Genomic DNA, 19,035 nt, shown 5'->3' on the forward strand with positions numbered 1-19,035 from the left:
GCAACCAATCGCGCTTTATATGTGTGTACGTTTCCATCCACGTCGGTCTTCTTCTTGAAGATCCATTTACACCCAACGGTCTTACGTCCGGGCACATAATCAACCAAATTCCAAACTTGGTTGTCATACATGGATTGGATCTCGCTATCCATTGCCTCTTTCCATTTCGCAGACTCTGGGCCTGCCATGGCTTCCTTATAGCTATTAGGTTCATCAAGATTTATTAGTGTACCATCACTAATATACGTGTCCCCTTCGGTAGTAATATGAAAACCATAAAACTGGGGTAGAACTCTAACTCTATCGGAACGTCTAAGAGGTAAGGACTCGTCAATCGGTTCAACCGGAGTTTCCTCCTCGGGTTGAGTGCCAGCGGTAGAGGTTCCTTCATCTATCGACTCTTGAATCTATTCAAGCTCGATTTGCCTCCCACTGTCTCCTTGGCCTATGAGTTCTCGCTCTCGGAAAACTCCTCTCCTCGCAACAAAGACAACATTGTCCTTCGGTCTATAGAAGAGATATCCAAAGGATGTCAGCGGGCAGCCGATGAAAATACAACGCTCACTTCGAGGTTCGAGCTTGTCGTGAGTATCTCGTCTTACAAAAGCCTCGCAACCCCAAACCTTGATATGTGCCAACGAGGGAACTTTCCCTGTCCACATCTCGTGAGGTGTTTTAGAAATCGGTTAAGGATATGGGTGGCAGTCTCTAAGGCATACCCCCAAAAAGAGATAGGTAGTGAAGGACGATTCATCATAGAGCGAACCATATCCAATAAGGTTCGATTACGCCTTTCTGCCACATCATTCAACTGCGGTGTCCTAGGAGGCGTCAATTGCGAAACTATTCCACACTCCTTGAGATAATCGTGGAATTCAAGACTTAGGTACTCTCCTCCTCGATCGGATCAAAGCATCTTGATTTTCCTGCCCAATTGATTCTCCACTTCATTCTTGAACTCTTTGAACTTTTCAAAGGTTTCTGACTTTTGCTTGATTAAATAGATATACCCATATCTACTATAATCATCGGTAATGCTGGTCTATAAAAGGGGTATGGATGGAATGGTAACTGGAGGGGATAACTAGTGGAGAAAGGGTGTATGGATGTAGCGGGGTTGATCATTACCGGCTGTTGTTAGTAGGGATAGTTGGTCCGGTCCATGTACCAGCCGTCGGGTAAATGGGTGGTGAGTGTTTCATCATGGTTTGCGCCAATGGTGGTAATAGGGTTGCGGAACTCTGTACACACGTCATCTGAAATTGCGATGGTGTTGCAAACGACGGCGAAATGTTGAAAATGTGGCTTGACGAGGGTGTTGTCAAGTGGATTGCTTGTGCCTGTTGCAGCGGCGGCGAGAAGAACGGCGGCATCTGAAGCTGTGTAGATGGAAGTAGCTCCACCGGAGTTGTTCCTTGCTGAGGAAATGACGGTTGTGAAACGTTTCCGGCGGCTGTTGTAGAACTTCCTTCGCCCAAAACAGCCCTGTTGGTCGCTGTAGGCGGTGGTGTTTCGTCCAACGTCGTCATGGGACGTATGGGACTAGTTGGTTGTCCCTCGCTACCGTTGGACGCCATTGATGTTTGTTTTCGTGCTTTTTGCTTATGCTCTTCGTCTCACAAACAGACGACACCAAATGATGGAACCTTGTCCCTGATAAGACCTTGCTTCTGCTTCACGGATGAACTCTTCTTGGTTGCCTGGTTATCACTGCAAGATCACAGAGAACAAGGGCCATCAGCCGCTTTTCGGGAGGGGCTCCCGGAAGAACGCTCTGACGGTCAAGTTAAGGGATGATTTAGGGTTTGTGTATGCATTCCCTAGAAGGTCCATAGAACTTACCTCGCTGGTCTGAGAATGCATCCTTTTATACCTAACGCTCCTGCCTGGTCCGTACCAGACATGATCGCTTTTGAGGAGACATGATCAGAAGCGCTGATTGGAGGGTCGTGCGCTCTCAACCGCTAGAGCGCTCTCAACCGCTAGAGCGCTCTCATTGGCTCCAACGGTAATGCTCTGATCCTACTGTTTGTCTCCTGACCGTACCTTTTGTCTTGGAGCAAGGAGCATCACTTGGCGGGCGCGAGCCTTCCGCCTGGGCGTTTCGCTCCCGGGGGCGCCAGTGGACGTTGAGCCTGCTGCGCTGGGCCTGGCTGGTGTGCCCGGCTCTAGGGCTTGGATGCGGCTATGTTGTGCTGCCCTAGGCACACCATCACAGGGTATGAACATGTGAAGAAACAACCCTCCACGTCCGACAACCACCTCATAACAATGATCGGATCCTGAACTCCATCAAAAGTAGGGGGCTTCGTATTATCGAAGTCCCAATACTAAAAACCCCGACCGGTTCCTCCACCTGTCGCTGCTATAGCCACTACAGCTGCCGCGACAGCCGTCTCTGCAAGAGCCACATAGCGCTCATCAAAATACTCAACCATGGCGGTCTTGATCAACCCAAACATCTCCGGCATCTCCGCCCTGAACATAGCAGCAATCTCATCATGCAGGATCTCACGAATCCTGACATACAACTCATCCGTACTCATCTGATCAATGACCTCGGGTGGAACTGATCCACCCTGACCGCCCTCTCCTGATCCCGATCCTGACCCGGGTCCACCCCTGGCATGCCTTGTAACCACCATACTGGAAATACACCGCCAGAAAATCAGATGCTTCCCCAATAACCCGGGAACCAACTCCCAACCCAACCCTAGGGGTTGTGACTTCCTTGATACGCGTATGGGTCCTGTGCTTTCAGTAGTACGGGCCCATACTACCTTCCACACCTACCCACATTTATATCAAGTATCACCACAACGCCCTAGCGATAAACATATACATGGCAACACTCAATCCTCAACTCTAGAGGAACTAATAACTACCCCACATAACACGGAAACCTAGGCTAGCAGGAATCATATAATCAGGAAATTATACCATGTAATTCCTGAAGATCCCTAGCCTAGTACTAGCATGTTGTTCTAACATATCACATAATCAAATAACTTGTATGGTATTTTGGGGTCTACTTACTGGCTCTAGCTGATCGTACCTCCGCATCCTCCTCTACTTATTTTTGAAAACCATTTCAATTTCACTTTGAAAACCCTCCTTGATTTGAGACTGGATTCACACGAATGTTCCTCCAATTCACTCAAACCAAGGCTCTGATACCAACTTGTAACACCGTGAAAATTTACAGCCAATTTAAACTTTTCAAAAACAACCCATATTCATTAAGTTATTACAAAAAAGTTTTCAGTTCATTTATTATCAGAGTATCCCAGAAACATCAACATAAAACTGAGGAGCAGTACAATCACGCCTTCGCCTTGCCACGATCTCCTGAAGTACTTGAAACAATACACTGAAATTGTAAACCCGAAAGCTCAGTGAGTTACCCCCCATAATACCAACCACAATACCATACACATATCATATCATATCATAAACAGAACAACCATGCATATCGAGTCTAAAGTGTGACTGGTCCGCCTGCACCAGGACTTTAGTCCACATGGTCCACTCTCTGAGTCTACAGTATGACTGGTCCGCCCGCACCGGGCCTTCAGTCCACCTGGTCCACTCTCTGAGTCTACAGTATGACTGGTTTGCCCGCATCGGGCCTTCAGTCTGTCTGGTCCACTCTTCGAGCCTCGGAACGTCTGGTCCGCCCACTTGGGGCCTTCAGCCTATTCGGACCGCTCGTCGGGCCTTCAGTCTAACCGGTCCGCCCTGGGTATGTTGGCCTACAACACAAAGCAGGACCCGCCTCAACCCAACCCCAATCCAAAAACCATGTGCACATAAACATATAATCATATAGCAATTCACAACTAATCAACCGATCTAGCAGGTCACATAACATAACAACATCTTAACCAGGATACCGACCTAACCAGTCACTAACATAGCATCATCCTATATACCAGGATACCGACCTTAACCAGGTCTCTAACATATACCATCCTAACTACCAGGATGCAGACATAGCAAAGCAATAACATAACAAACAACTACCCGGATTCCCATCCGATAAAGGGTCGGCCTTGGTGCCTTAGACCCTGTCGATATAATGAGGATAACTCACCTCGCAAAGCCGATCTGCAGAAATAAGATCACGCTGCTCCAACCTCCGACATGAACTCCACCGCTGATCAAAACTAAGAGACTGAACTCAATAAGTATCAACAATTACTAGAATACCCCTGGGGTCAACTGGTCAACTCTTGGTCAAAGTCAAGGTCCTCAGTCAAAGTCAAACTCTCTGAGTGACTCTACTCGCCGAGTCACCCTGCTGACTCGTCGAGTCCCTATGCTTTGAAAACTCCCATATCGTGACTCAACTCGCCGAGTCACCCCAAAACTCGTCGAGTCCAAGAATCTTTGAGTCCCATCCTGCTCAACTCACCGAGTCGTCCCTCGACTCATCGATTCACGACTCAACCAGAAATAGCTAGGGTTCCACGACCAGACTCGCCGAGTCCAAGAACAGACTCGTCGAGTCCAAGGCAATCTTCAACAGACTCGCCGAGTTGTTCTTCCAACTCGTCGAGTTCCTGCCTATCTTCATGCAACTCGTCGAGTACACCCATGTTTAATCTCTAGTCCAACTCATCGAGTTAGTACGGGACTCATGCTTAATCTCTAGTCCAACTTGTCGAGTCATCTCCCAGACTCGCCGAGTCCAACGTGAAGTTCCATAATCTCGAGTCACTGAGCCACTCCCTTACTCCAAACACTATATCAAGGTCCCTATGGTTCACTAGCAACATAAAATTGCTACCTTTACGTGCTTCCATGACCCATTCATCAAAAACCAAGTTAAAATGGAACTTAACTAATTAGGGCTGGCTTTTGCATGGCTAATCAAAGGGCTTTCTTCACATAGAATCCATATGGAACTCAGATCCGGAGTTTCAACTCCAGATCTAACTCATGCATCAAGATCTCAACATAAATTCTTCCAAACAAACCCTAAAGCTACAAAAAGGTGTATCTAGAAGGAATAAAGCGAAGATGACGAATCCTTACCTCAAAACAACCTCCAACTAAAGAGTAAACCAAATCTCCTCAAGCCTCCTTGATCCAAGCTCCTTAGTCTCCAAGATTTTCTTCTTAAATCATTTATCCAAGCTCCAAAATGCTCCCAAGGATCTTCTCTTATGATTTTAGGGCTTCTAGTCCTCAGAGGGGTAATAAGGGGCCGAAATGGGGGCTTAAGGCTCCTTAAATAGGGTGCAAACCCTAGGAATTAGGGTTTCTCATTCCAACACGAGTCCAACCTCTGACTCGGCGAGTCCGGTCACTTAACATGTGTCTGGCACACGCTTCGACTTGACGAGTTGAGCCTCCTACTCGCCGAGTCCTTCTTTTCCAAACTTACCCTTTACCCCCTGAACTCTTGATTCTGACTTGGGATGTTACACTATGTCCCGCTTCATGCAGGGCCACCAATAATCAGGGCGAAGATCCCGATACATCTTTGTCGCCCCGAGATAGATGGAGAACCTCAACTTGTGAGCCTCATCCATCACAACCTGGAATACACCGCCCCAGTACGGAACCTAAACCCTCCCATGTGTGACAACCCGAAGTTCGTACCATCGCCAAAACCCGTTTCCGCCTATAAATTCGTCTTTTTCAAATCATTTCCGTTTACGTTTTTAAATTTAAGTCATTTATTCCGAGGCTTATATTATGAATTAATTAGTATCCAAACCCATTATAAACTCAAGAAAACACCCCTATATGATAATTAGATAGATTTTAGAATTTGTCCCGTCGGGTTACGACGATTTAATCGGGTGCGACCAAAAGCCCCGTTTAAAGTCGGTATCGGGTAGAATTCCACCGTGTCCCGAACTTATGACCTATTTAAAGCTCAAAAGACTTCATTTGAAGCCTTTCCTCTCTCTCACTACTCTCTCTCTCTCTAACCTCTCTCCTCAAACTCAAGAATTAGGTCCAAAATCATCAAATTTAAGCTCCAAATCACCAAGGTAACTACCCTAACTCTTAGTATAACATCATAGACCTTCAAATTCGAGTTCAAATCATGGAATAGGACCATATTCATGTGTTTATGGTCCTGGAACACCCTTGGGCCGTGAACACATATAAAATGGGTTTTGGAGCCCAAAAACCCTTCCAATCGACCTTTGGAGCTTTGATATGACTTAGGGGCTTACCAAAATGGACTTAGAACACCTTGAACTTAATTTTTGGAGAGTAAACATGAGTTTACTTCCCAAGAACATGCTTGGGCCGTAAACTCCATATCATGGGGAGTAAACTCATTTTGAAGTGTTAAAATGCCATTTAAACACACCAATAGCCTTGGAATAAATTATAGAATCAACCACAAACAACTTAGAAGCCTAAAACATAAGGAAATCACCCCCCCCTAAGGAGTTCATGGCCATAAGAAGGAGTCTTGGGCCGTAAACTCCTAAAGCTATGTCAAATGGTGCCCAAATTTTACCCCTAGACTTGTAAAATAGCTTGAAATCACATGTGATTATTTAAGGACCACCAAAATATCAAGGATTTAGTGTGAGGGGAGTTTACGGCCGTAAACTCCAAGCTTACTGCTGTAAACTCCAATAAATGGTCCATATGTGAGTCTAATCCACTCCTATGCCCTAGAATTGATCATAGCCAATTTTCCCAAGTCATATAAGGCCATTTAGCACCATAAAACCCTCACCCATGAGTTCACGGCTGTGAAATCATGTGGAGTTGGTCTTAGGGCCGAAAACTCCATAAGGAGTTTACTCTCGAAGAGTAAACACATTATCCCAGCCATATACGACCTTAGATGTCACCCGGGTCACTCCACACACTTAATTTGAAGTGTTTTCGCGTCCTGGAGTGTATAATCGTATCTAATTAGTGATTTAAAGTCTAATTAGATACATTTGTATATCATTTCATATTACATAGGAACCTCGCGCGTTATCGAGCCCAGAACTGACACTTAGCATCCAATCCGACGCGTTTCTCGACCGGTGAGTTCATACCCCTACCCTTTTTCAATTGTTTTTCAAATGTTTTCAGGGGGAGAATACAAGCAAAAGTACAAGGAAATCTTGTACTCAAACTTATCATTTTCAGTTCAAATATCTATATTCTGTATGTTTTTAATATCGAAAACTGTGTTAATCAAATAGTTTGAAATACGAAGTTAGCTTTCAGACTAATCATGGGTATCTTGCTAAAGTGTTACAATATAAATTATATTTCATAATCTAGGAATAATTCATACTAAAAATCCAATTAGTAACAGAACGAATACGAAAATACAATTAGGAACAGAACGAATACGAAAGTACAACTAGGAACAAAATGAATACGAAAGTATAACTAGGAATAGAACAAATAGGAATAATAAAGAAATAATGCGAAGGTAATAATAGGAACACGAATACGAATGCGAATATGAATACGAAAACGAATACGAATAGGACTAGGAATACGAATGCGAATACGAATACGAATACGAATAGGATTAGGAATAGGACTAGGAATACGAATACGAATGTGAATGCGAATACGAATACGAATACGAATATGAATAGGATTAGGATTATGAGTAGGAATACGAACACGAATACGATTACGAATATGAATAGGACTACAAATATAAATACGAATACAAATATAAAATACGAATATGAATATGATTAAGAATAAGAATACGAATATGAAGGCACACATCTAGGTACATTCAAGTGTAACATAATTAGAATATCAGGATATCTAGCTAATATAACAAGTATGATAGACAATCAAACATTACAGTTGGGATTCAATAACTAAACTTACTTTTAGGAAAATATAGGATTTTCCTGGGATAACAATTGTTCATAACCAGAATTGTGTAATAAAACAGTTAATCAAACTTTACATATAAGAAAATATAGGATTTTCTTGGATAACAATCTTTTCGGAAAACCAAAGGGAACTTGTACATTTTCAGAAAACAAACATCTTATGAACTCACCAGCTTTATGCTGATTTTCAAACTGCTTGTATTCTCAGGTCCATTTTAGACAGGTACCCAGCGATCCTATTTGGAGAAGACGGAGCGTACAGAAGACTCGTCTATACTTTTGTTCATATATATATATATATATATATATATATATATATATATGTGTGTGTGTGTGTGTGTGTATAACACTTGTAACACTTTACTTTTGAAAAGATGTAAATTCTAATATGTAATGTAATGGTTGTTTACTTGCTTACTATGTGCATTGGATTTGATACTCAACGAGGAGTCCGCCCCGGAAATGTTTCCGCCTTCGGTTTTTGGGGTGTGACACCATGCAGGGTCAACAACCCACGACTGTCATAATCAAATGAGGCCACCTGGCCTATGATCTGTTGGCACTTCCGATGCTCCTCTTTCAGGCCCTCAACCTACGGCTCCCGGATCTGCTCTAGCAACAAATTAATGACTGTCATCCTCAAAAATATGTCTCAAATTTTAGCTGTCGCTGCCTTGCGGCAAAGAGCATCAGCCACCACATTGGCCTTGCTTGGGTGGTAAAGGATCTCACAGTTGTAATCCTTCAACAAATATAACCACCGACGCTGCCTCATGTTTAGATTCGGATGATCCATGAGGTACCTCAAACTCTTGTAGTCCGTGTAAATGGTACAACGGACCCCATAGAAGTAATTCCGCCAAATCTTGACAACAAAAACTACAGCCCCCCAGCTCCAAATCGTGCGTCGAGTAGTTCACATTGTGAGGCTTCAACTGCCTCGAGGCGTATGCTATCACGTGACCCTGATGCATCAATGCTACACTCATACCCATGATCGAGGCATCATAGTAAACCACGAAGTCATCGACGCCATTCGTAAAGTTTAGAATCGGTGCCTCGCATAATCGATGTCTGAGAGTCTCGAAGGTTGCCTGCTGCTCAGGCCCCCAACGGAATGCCATCGACTTCTTGGTCAGTCGGGTCAATGGAACATCGATCTTGGAGAAATCCTGTATGAATCTCCGATAGTAACCCGCGAGACCAAGAAAACTCTGAATCTCAAATGGAGACCTCGGAAACTCCCACTGCATCACGACCTCTGTCTTGGCCGGATCGACCAGAATACCCTTCTGGTTGACAAGGTGCCTCAGAAACTGCACCTCGCGTAACAAGAACTCACACTTGGAGAACATGGTGAAAATGCTCTCCCTCCTCAGAGTCTGTAGCACCTCCCTCAGGTGATCCTTATGCTACTACTGAGTATTGGAATAAACCAAGATGTCATCGATAAAAACTATCACAGACCGTTCCAACATCGGTCTACACACGAGGTTCATGAGGTCCATGAACGCGACAGGAGCATTGGTGAGCCCAAACGGCATCACCACGAACTCATAGTCCGAAAGGTTGTCTTCAGCACGCTGTCATCCCTAACCCGCATCTTGGAGAACCAAGATGCACCCTGAAGCTGGTCAAAGAAATCATCAATCCTCGAGAGGGGTAATGGTTCTTCACCGCTACCTTATTCAGCTCTTGGTAGTCTATGCACATCCGATGTAGCTCGTCCTTCTTCTTCACAAACAGGATCGGGGATCCCCATGGTGAACTGCTCGACCTGATAAATCCCTTGTCTAACAGCTCTTACAGTTGCGTAGACAACTCCTGCATATTGGGAGGAGCCAAATGATATGGTGACTTGGCTATCGGAGCCACACCAGGGACTAGGTCAATCCTGAACTCAACCTGTCTCTCCATAAGTATCCCTGGCAAATCCTTCGGGAATACGTCTGGGTACTCTCACATGATCGGTACACCATCCACTATCGCCTTACTCTTATCCCGAGTATCAATAACATAGGCGACATAACCTGTGCAACCCTGCTAAAGGTTGCGCCTCGCTCTCGCTGCTGAACATAAAGTCGGTCCACCCTGAGGCCTCTCACTCTGAATCACTAACCCTCCCCCACTAGGAGTCCAAACTCTCACTAGCTGCTACTCGCAGTCGACCACTGCCCCATTGGGGCTCAACCAGTCCATACCAACTATAACCTTATTCCCTCGCAGGGGAATAAGGACTAGATCCATATCAAATTGCTCATCAAACGACTGCAGTGTACACCTTCAGTGAACCCTCGCAACCCGGATGGTCCTATCATTTATTATCTCTACATCAAGTGGGAAATCCAGCTCCCCCGGAGCCCCTACGAATCGCTTGTTGAGAGTGAGCGACACAAAAGATCGGGTAGCCCCTGAATCAAACAACACCATAGCAGATATACCGTTCACAGGGAATGATCCCGTCACCACATTGGGAGCTGCAAGTGCCTCCTCTATTGTCAATTGAAAGGCCATGCTCCTCGCCATAGGTGCCTTTGTCGGGCCTTGACGGTCGTCTGTAATCCTCAATGTAGTAGGAGCGGGTGTTGCCACCTGTCCTGCTGCTGCTAAACTCGGGTAGTGGGACCGCTTGTATCCCCACTGATTGCATTGAAAGCAAATCAGATCTGATACTGTCGTGGTGGTGGTGATAGCAGTACAATCCCTGCTCATATGACCAGTCCGATCGCAATTTAAGCAGCCTAAACTCCCTGCCTTGCATGTACCCTCGTGCAACTTGCCACAACGACTACGACCCTGCTAGCTCTTAGATCTGTGATCTGATGCCTTGGGCTTCTTGCCCGAACCATCCATACCATATTTTGCATCTGGTTTCCTCTTCCTATCCATCTCTAAATCAATCTCTCTCTCTCTCTCTCTCTCTCTAGCCCTGACAATCATATCCTTTAGTGTCTTGTAGCTGGATCGGCTCACGAACTACCGTATATCGCTCCTCGACAACTCATGATATCGGGCCTTTTTCATCTCCTCGTCTGCCACGTACTCCGGAACGAGAAGGGACCTCTCCCTGAACATAGCGGTGATCTTCGTCACCGTCTCAGTCATCTGTCGGAGATCCTGGAACTCCCTAGCAAGCTGCTGCACCTCAATAACAGGTGCAAACTCAACCCTGAACCTGGCCGAAAAGTTACTCCAATTCATTGCATCAAGAGCTGCATCATCTCCAATGGCATGTCCGACCTCCTCCCACTAGTCACGTGCTCTGTCATTTAGGAGATAGGAAGCAAGTCGAACCTTGTCCCCCTCAGGACATCGGTTCGTATGGAAGGCGTTGGCAACATCAGCCAACCTCCTGCTGCTAGCAATGGGGTCCCGAGCCCCATGATAGTCTAGAGTTCCACATGCTCTGAACTCCCTTAACATATGCGTGCGCGAACCCATCATGGCCGCCACCTCGGTGCGGAATGCACTAAGTCTCTCATCCAAAAGCTCCAGGATACCCTCCTTGATCGTACCGAATATCACAATATTTTGGTCAAAAATGTTGCGCATAACCTCAGATGAAATGAACTCTCTCATCTGCTCATTTAGATGTTCGGCTCAAGAGCTCGAGCCTGATCCCTCACCAGCGCCTGAAGTGCTAACTGGTCTAGTGCGTAGTGTCACCATACTGAAAATACACCATAACAAACATCAGTATACATATCATCATTCGAGGAATCTCACACATTACAAGTTTCCTGGGCTCATCTCAGCCTTCCTTGATTCGAGTACGAATCCTCTACTTTCTGTAGTACGGGCCCATACTACCTTCCACATCTATCCGTACTTTCCTCAAGACCTTCCTTTACTCCACCAAGTCCCTTCTACTGCTATTGTTGTTCTCATGCTAATATCATCCCAGGCTTGCCCTAGAGTAATCACCAACCTACTCTCCGCCATCACCTGCATAAGAAGTCCCTGCTATCTCCCTTAACTAGATTGTGAATACCATTACATATCACTAAGACTAGATAATTCTTCGAATGAGAGGTCCTACCCTACAATGGTTGGAGTAAAAAAAAGAGTTGCGAAATAGAGCTAAACCTAACCTTCTGAAATTATTTAGTCCTCACAATATGTAACTTGACATATTCGTTTACTAGTTAGTCAGAGATAACTAGAACTCGTAAAAGCACAAAGCAAGCAACATTCGAGCATTGAGTAAACATAATCAAGCATATTCTACTCAGGATATCATATTGCTGACTAATCAGTACTAGCATGCAGTCCATAAAGCTCATACACATATAACAGGCACATAAGGCATCCTTCCTAGATCCTTAGCCCTAATCTAGCATGCAGTTCTCATATACATCTAACAAACACACAGAGCATCATTCCTAGATCCTTATCCCTAATTTAGTATGCTATTCCCATAATCAAATCATAACATAAACTTGTATGGGTAATTTGGGAGTACTTACTTGAGCTCGACTGATTGCATGCACCACACCCTTTTTCTCTTTTAGAAATAATTTTTGAAAAAAATTGATTTTTCTTTTAAAAATTTTATACCGAGTCCTCAGTTTGAGTTTATACACACCCGAGAGTGTGCCCAAATCCCTCAAACCAAGGCTCTGAACCAACTCGAAAGATCCCAAAAATACGGTCCAAAATTTTCATTTTTAATTTATAAATAATACCATAGTAACCCAAATCATCTCATAAAACCATAAGTGATAGTATCTCAAAACATCATATCAAAACACTGTATTAAAATCACATGTCCAAATATCAGAGTAAATTATCCCAGGCTAAACGTTGTGGTGTGTGCAATGCAGTCATCCTGAGCTCTTCCCCTTACTAGCGGAAGTACCTGAAACCAAAACTGAAAACTGTAAGCACGAAGCTTAGTGAGTCTCCCAAACTACCACATACCATACACATATCACATAATCATGTAACATCATAACTTGGGCCTATCGCACTACATCGAGCCCCGCTCGACATCGGATCGAAATCCGGCATCGGGCCCCGCCCAGCATCGAGCAAAGCTCGGTATACATAAGCATATCAACAAATACATATAAACATAATGTGACATCCCCAATTTCGCGGCCAGAAAAGACCGATTTTTTTATGCTTTGTTTTTAAAATCAGAGTAATCTTTTAAAGAAAACGGTTGCGGAATTCGTTCCCAAAACAAGATATGATAATAACTTATCAAAACATTTCTCAAAGAGAATGTATTTTCATTTAATAATAAAACCTCGGGATGTCATGTTCCGATACAGACACATAAGAATAAACAGAACATACATTCATTTACACTATTGATTTACATCTCCTTTAATCTCTCAGTACAAAGCAGCAATCGTATCGATACCTGTAATACAAAGAAAACTGAGTGGGTCAGGCTTGGGAGCCTGGTGAGCATATAGGGTTTTCAACCCACAATAATACAATTATTATATTCAATCATTAAACAAACAACCCAATTACCCATCCCCATTATATTCTTTACTCTTAAGGTTTTAACCTAAGAATCAACTATCCTTTATTCATTCAATCCTAAGGATTGACCTAAGGAATTTGCACGAAGTCCATTGCTGCCAAAGTTTATCTATCAGGTACTAAAGCTATAGTTATCAGACGCTAACTCCATAGTCGTCGGGGTTTACTTAAGCGGCGCTAACTCTATAATCACCAAGGTTCACTTAACAGGCACGAAGTCACATCGTCACCAAGGTTTACTCAATAGGCGCTAACTACATAGTCACCAAGGTTTATACAATAGGCGCTAACTCCATAGTCACCAAGGTTTATACAATAGGCGCTAACTCCATAGTCACCAAGGTTTATCTAACAGTAGGCGCTAACTCCATAGTCACCAAGGTTTATCTAACAGTAGGCGCTAACTCCATAGTCACCAAGGTTTACATAATAGGCGCTAACTCCATAGTCACCAAGGTTTATCTAACAGTAGGCGCTAACTCCATAGTCACCAAGGTTTATACAATAGGCGCTAACTCCATAGTTGCCACTATTTCATCTACCCATGTTCTACCCAGCATATTTTGTAGATATAAAATACATATATAGCACATAGCACGTATTTCAACATATTTTTGTAGATATAAAATACATATATAACACCCGTATAAAAACATCAACTCCAAGCCCATCTCAAATAGACAAATAATATATAACACATAACACGTATTTCATTGCTAATACTTTATATTTATGTGTTAGAAGAAAGTAACCACACACTGACACATATAAACAACAATATATATACACATAGCACGTATTTTATAAAATACTTCATATCTATGTGTAAGATGAAAGTGACTATACAGTCACTTGATTAGAAGATGATCGGACAGCACTACAGCTCTAAGAGTAGTATTCTTCGGTGAAACCGGGATATCTTCACACACTGGGTTTCTCGCGGGCAGAGCTTCGGCTCAGAAACTCTTTTATTCTCGGGATCTTCGGGGCTTCGGGACTTGCTTCGGGTCTCGGGGTTGATATCGGGGTTTAGGGGGGTTAAAATAGGGCTTAGAGGGTGTATCGGGAGTGGGAGAGAAGGGATGGAGCAACCATAGTCGGCTGGCCCTTCAAATCTATTTATAGGGCAAATTTGGCCCTTACCACATCGTGGCACCCTTTTTCCACGTCGTGGGCATGGTCGTCACTACATACGTCATTGCAAGTTGCATCTAGGGGACTCCCGGAGGTGTCAGGAGACTTGCCACGTCGTGGTCTCTGACACAGCTTTGGGGTTCGCGCCCCGAACTTCAGAAATTCATAACTTTTGCATACGAACTCCGTTTTCGACGTTCTTTATATCGACACGAAGGTGAGATTATGCTCAACAACTCTCATTTAGACTCCATTGGCTAATTTTGACTTTATTTTTAATATATTATAATTATATTACTTATATATTATTTTTAGTAGGTCGGGACAGGAAAACTCCGTTATAAACTCATAACTCCTTCGTCTGACGTCCGTTTTCGTCCGTCTTTCCGTCGTTGCACTACTATCAATGAGATCTTTAATTCTCATTTAGATTGTTTTGGATAAATATCGCTCTAATGTAAATTCACTATTTACGTCGCGTTGTGTCATGTCGGTTCTGTCGCGAAACTTCGACAGGTCATAACTTCTTCGTTATAACTCGGATTTCGACGTTGTTTATATATCCGGAAGCCTCGTAACATAAAATAAATCTTAGTTAAGATTACTCCTTATAAATAATCTTTCCCAAAAAAGTCATTTTTGACGCTTATCGTCTCTAAATTGACTAGCCTTGATCTACGGACGTTACACATAAACACCTAACATACATATAAACATTCCTCGGGCTTGACCCAACATCTGAGAATTCCGAAAACATTTAAACAGACACATGGAAGAATCACGAAGACATCAAGCATACAAACATTCCTATGGCTTGCCCGACATCAGACCGAAGTTCGAAAACATATACACCTACATCGGGCACAACCCGACATCGGACCTTAGTCCGACATATGCTAACATACATAAACGGGCCGACATTGGTGCCTTCGATCCGTTCCTACTGGAGGAAAACTCACCTAAAATGTCGAGTGAAATAGTTGAACGTATCTGCTCCTGCAACCGACTCTACTCATGCCCTATACAAAACAACCCCTTATGTACAATTCCTTACATCAAGATCCCATCACGGGTCAACCTTGGTCAAGATATGTTATATATTATGTGTATGGTATGTGGTAGTTTGGGGAGACTCACTAATCATCATGCTTACAGTTTTCAGTTTTGGTTTCAGGTACTTCCACTAGCAACGGGAAGCACTCGGGATGATCGTATGGCACACACCACAGTTTCAGCCTGGGATTGTTTTAGACTCTGATATTTTCTCATATGATTTTGATATAGCATTTGACATGATGTTTTGAGATACATGGTTCTTTATTTTCTTTATGATGATGAATGATTTATGGTTTTTGATAATGATTTAAAACGAAATTTTTGGGTTGTATGTTAGTTAGACAAACTAGATCCAAAGCTTTAGGGTTTGCATGTACACTATATGAATGTTGTAGTGCTTATATCCCATCAGGGTGCTTATATCCTCTTATTCGTTGAGAGTTACACATCTAAGGCCTTACTAAAAGTTGAACACTAAATGAGATTGATGGCGATCCATATCTCATGTTCAACATGATGTCTGAGACAAAGGAATAACTGATACCACACCTTTAGTAACAATTGTAACTTAGAGCTCATAATAGGTTGTTGATAACATGACACCCATCATGTGTTTTTAAGGACGGTAGCCTGTTATTGGACGTCATCTATTGTCTATGTCAGCCTATAATGATTCTTGTGCAAGTGAGAGATTATCGAATCTATATGCCCAATAATCGTTATTGAGTGATATTGCTAATAATATATGATCCTATAGGGGAGCACCTTTATCAAGTTGACACATTTTGTATATTTATTATTAATATGATTATTAATAAATAATATCAATTCTTGTATTTAATTAGGGAATAATTATTGGTTTGTGAAAATAATAATTATGTAACGACCATAAAATTTCAACCAATTTAAACTTTTCAAAAACAACCCGATTTCATAAAATTATTACAAAAAGGTTTTCAATACAATTATTTCAGAGTATTCCCAGAATCACATCACAAAACATAATCATGAGGAGCGGTACGATCACGCCTTTGCCTTGCCACGGTTTCCTGAAGAACCTGAAAAACATTAAACCACATCTGTAAGCCCGAAAGCTTAGTGAGATATCCCCAAAATACCAACCACATATACCATACACGCATAACATGTCATATCATAACAGAACACAGAAAACCATGCACTTCGGGTCTACTATGTGACTGGTCCGCCGCACCGGCCTTCAGTCCACCTGGTCGACCCTCCGAGTCTAACCACATACATCGAGTCTACAGTGTGATTGGTCCGCCCGCACCGGGCCTTCAATCCACCTGGTCCACTCTCTGAGTCTACAGTATGACTGGTCCGCCCGCACCGGGCCTTCAGTCGGCCTGGTCCACTCTCCGAGCCTCGGCACGTCTGGTCCACCCTCTTGGGGCCTACAGCTTATCCGGACCGCTCGCTGGGCCTTCGGGATAACCGGTCCGCCCTGGGTATGTTGGCCTACAGCACAAAGCAGGTCCCGCCTCAACCCAACCCCAGTCCAACAACCATGTACACATAAACATTTAATCATATAACATATCACATCCAATCAAACCGATCTAACAGATCACATAGCATAACATCATCCTAACCAGGATACCGACCTAACCGGTCACTAGCATAGCATCATCCTATATACCAGGATACCGACCTTAACCAGGTCTCTAACATATACCATCCTAACTACCAGGATGCAACACAACAAACAAAACATAACAATGATACCCGAATCATAATCTGATAAAAGGGTCGGCCTTGGTGCCGTAGACCCTGTCGATATAGTGAGGATAACTCACCTCGCAACTGCCGACTGAACAGATAAACCCAAGCTGCTCCGACCACTGATACGATCTCCAACACTGGCCAATCACCAAAACTCTGAACTCAAAACAAAAGCCAACAATTACCAAAATGCCCCTGGAAATCAACTTGTCAACCCTTGGTCAAAGTCAAAGTCAAAGTCAACCCCTGACTGAATCTACTCACCGAGTCAACCCGATGACTCGCCGAGTCCCCATGCACAGAACTTCCCCAATCCGCGACTCAACTCGCCGAGTCCAACAACTCTGAGTCCTTTCACACTCGACTCACCGATTCACAGCCTAACCAGAAGAAAGGTTAGGACCTCACGACCAGACTCGCCGAGTCCAAGAACAGACTCGCCGAGTCCAAGGCTATCTGCAACCAACTCGCCGAGTCCAAGGCTATCCGCCCATATTCAACCAACTCGTCGAGTTCCAGCCTATCTTCAAGCAACTCGCCGAGTACACCCTTGTGACTCGTAGAGTACCCCTATATCTGAAACCATATAGAGGCTTTCCAAGCCATGCAGAAGCTCTAAACCATAGATCTACTCTTTTACAAGTCATCCATCACGTAAAGTGGCAAACTTTACGTGGATCCAAACAGATCTAAGCATTTTACACTCTAGGGCTAGGGTTTGGGACAAAAGAGCTTCACCAAACACTCAAGAATCGGGACTTTATGACATATAGGACCATCACAAGCTTAGATCTGAAGTAACATCCTCAGATCCAAGCTTTTATCTCAATTTAGATGTCATATCAACCACCACACATGAACCCATGAAGAAAATAGCTTAAGGAAATGGTTCCTTACCCCTGGAATGAGCCCATCCAACTGTAGATTCCTGATCTCCCCAAGCTTCCTGATACAAGCCTCCAATATTCAAGCTTAAAGCACCAAAGATCCTTCTCCAAGCTCTAATTCTCTCAACAATGGGGTCTCCTCATGAATTTAGGGCTTCTGGAACTCAAGGAATGGTAAAGAGGCTGGGGAGAAGATATGATGTTCTTTATATAGAGCTCAACCCTCGAAATTAGGGTTTTCTCCACTCAGCACCAACTCGCCGAGTCCATCCATGCTACTCGCCGAGTTGGTCACTTAACACGCGACTAGAGTCGCGGCCCTACTCGCTGAGTCCACTCGTGGACTCGCCGAGTTGCCCTTTCCCATTTACACTTTTAGCCCTTCAACTCTACTCTTGATATTCCGGGATGTTACAAATTAAAAGAGCGTATAACTAGTTATTATATCATATGGTATGATATAATAAGTCATGTACAAAGTTTTGGACACTTTGGTTAACCATGATCAAGTTAATGAGTTAACATATCATGGTTAATAAACTAGCTAAACAACTTTGTCATCTTGTTAAGCCTAGACAAAATCATTTTTATAAGAGAAGAAGTTTCTTGTCAACTTTCTTCTTATGTCATCCATGCTTCTAAAAGGCTACCAATACTTTATGTTATTATAATCTAAATGTATGTATTGCATGGGAGTATAAAAAGGATGCATATACTTGCATTTTTTGGCTAGTTTTTGCTCTTTCCTTATGGTGGCCGAAACCACTTTTCCTCCCCTCACTCCTATCTCTTTTGAAGCTAGTTTAGTGATTTAAATCTTCCTTAAGTTGTCTCCTCTGGTGCTTATTTGATTTTAGCACTTAAAGGATTAAGACACTCAA

This window comes from Lactuca serriola, chromosome 7, assembly GCF_051521515.1.
Source record: "Lactuca serriola cultivar US96UC23 chromosome 7, Lser_US96UC23_V15, whole genome shotgun sequence".
Lineage (NCBI taxonomy): Eukaryota > Viridiplantae > Streptophyta > Magnoliopsida > Asterales > Asteraceae > Lactuca > Lactuca serriola.